The sequence below is a fragment of the Lolium rigidum genome, chromosome 3 (assembly GCF_022539505.1).
Source record: "Lolium rigidum isolate FL_2022 chromosome 3, APGP_CSIRO_Lrig_0.1, whole genome shotgun sequence".
Classification (NCBI taxonomy): Eukaryota; Viridiplantae; Streptophyta; class Magnoliopsida; order Poales; family Poaceae; genus Lolium; species Lolium rigidum.
The window spans coordinates 151,224,077-151,226,275 of NC_061510.1; positions in this window are offsets into that span (position 1 = coordinate 151,224,077).

A 2,199-nucleotide genomic window follows, 5' to 3' on the forward strand; every position below is an offset into this window, starting at 1 on the left:
AATGCATCCCCTTCTTCATCGACAACATTATCAGGTTCCTCCCCTGAAACTATATTTTTATTCCATCACATCTTATGTGCTTTTTCTTGGAGCGTCTCGTGTGCTTTTGTTTTTGTTTTTGTTTGAATAAATTGGATTACATCATGCTTGTGTGGGAGAGAGACACGCTCCGCTGGTTCGAATGAACACATGTGTTCTTAGCTCATAATATTCATGGCGAAGTTTCCTCTTCGTTAAATTGTTACATGGTTGGGATTGGAAAATGATACATGTAGTAATTGCTATAAATGTCTTGGGTAATGTGATACTTGGCAATTGTTGTGCTCATGTTTAAGCTCTTGCATCATATACTTTGCACCTATTAGTGAAGAATACATAGAGCATGCTAAAATTTGGTTTGCATAATTGGTCTCTCTAAGGTCTAGATAATTTCTAGTAAGGTGTTTGAACGACAAGGAAGACGATGTATAGTCTTATAATGCTTGTAATATGTCCTTTATGTGAGTTTTGCTGTACTAGTTCATACTTTTGTTTGCCTCAAACAACCTTGCTAGCCTAAACCTTGTATCGAGAGGGAATACTTCTCATGCATCCAAAATACTTGAGCCAACCACTATGCCATTTGTGTCCACCATACCTACCTACTACATGGTATTTCTCCGCCATTCCAAAGTAAATTGCTTGAGTGCTACCTTTAAACAATTCAAAATTTATTACCTCTTATTTGTGTCAATGTTTTATAGCTCATGAGGAAGTATGTGGTGTTTATCTTTCAATCTTGTTGGGCAACTTTCACCAATGGACTAGTGGCTTCATCCGCTTATCCAATAATTTTGCAAAAAGAGCTGGCAATGGGATTCCCGAGTCCCAAATTAACAAACTAAAAATAGACACTCCTCCATGGTATGTGATTGTTGGACGGCACCCGAAGGATTCGGTTAGCCATGGCTTGTGTAAGCAAAGGTTGGGAGGAGTGTCATCATAATAAAACTAAAATAAAAAGGTACTCCTTCATGGTATGAGATTGTTGGCGAGGCACCCGAGGATTCGGTTAGCCATGGTTTGTGAAAGAAAGGTTGGAAGGAGTGCCATCCAAAAATAAAATAAAATGGGAGCCGCTCTTTGAAGGTTTGTCCGGCAAGGGGGTTAGAGTACCCGCTACCATTCGTTGACAACAACATACACCTCTCAAAACTTTACTTTTATGCTCTCTTTATGTTTTCAAAATCAAAGCTCTAGCACAAATATAGCAATCGATGCTTTCCTCTTTGAAGGACCATTCTTTTACTTTTATTGTTGAGTCAGTTCACCTATTTCTCTCCACCTCAAGAAGCAAACACTTGTGTGAACTGTGCATTGATTCTTACATATTTGCATATTGCATTTGTTATATTGCTTTGCATTGACAATTATCCATGAGATATACATGTTATAAGTTGAAAGCAACCGCTGAAACTTAATCTTCTTTTGTGTTGCTTCAATACCTTTACTTTGAATTATTGCTTTATGAGTTAACTCTTATGCAAGACTTATTGATGCTTGTCTTGAAGTGCTATTCATGAAAAGTCTTTGCTTTATGATTCACTTGTTTACTCATGTCATACACATTGTTTTGATCGCTGCATTCACTACATATGCTTTACAAATAGTATGATCAAGTTTATGATGGCATGTCACTCCAGAAATTATCTTTGTTATCGTTTTACCTGCTCGGGACGAGCAGAACTAAGCTTGGGGATGCTGATACGTCTCCAACGTATCGATAATTTCTTGTGTTCCATGCCACATTACTAATGTTATCTACATGTTTTATGCACACTTTATGTCATATTCGTGCATTTTCTGGAACTAACCTATTAAAAAGATGCCGAAGTGCCAGTTCCTGTTTTCTGCTGTTTTTGGTTTCGAAATCCTAGTAACGAAATATTCTCGGAATCGGACGAAATCAACGCCAAAGTTCCTATTTTCATCGGAAGCATCCGGAACACCGGGAAGGACCGGAGGGGGCCACGGGGCCACCAAACCCTAGGCCGGCGCGGCCGAGAGGGGGCCGCGCCGCCCTATGGTGTGGCCCCCCTGTCGGCCCTCCTGCGCCGCCTCTTCGCCTATATAAAGCCCCTGGATCAGAAAACCCGATACCAATTGACGAAACCCACGAAACCTGCCGGAGCCGCCGCCATCGCGAAGCCAAGATCCGGG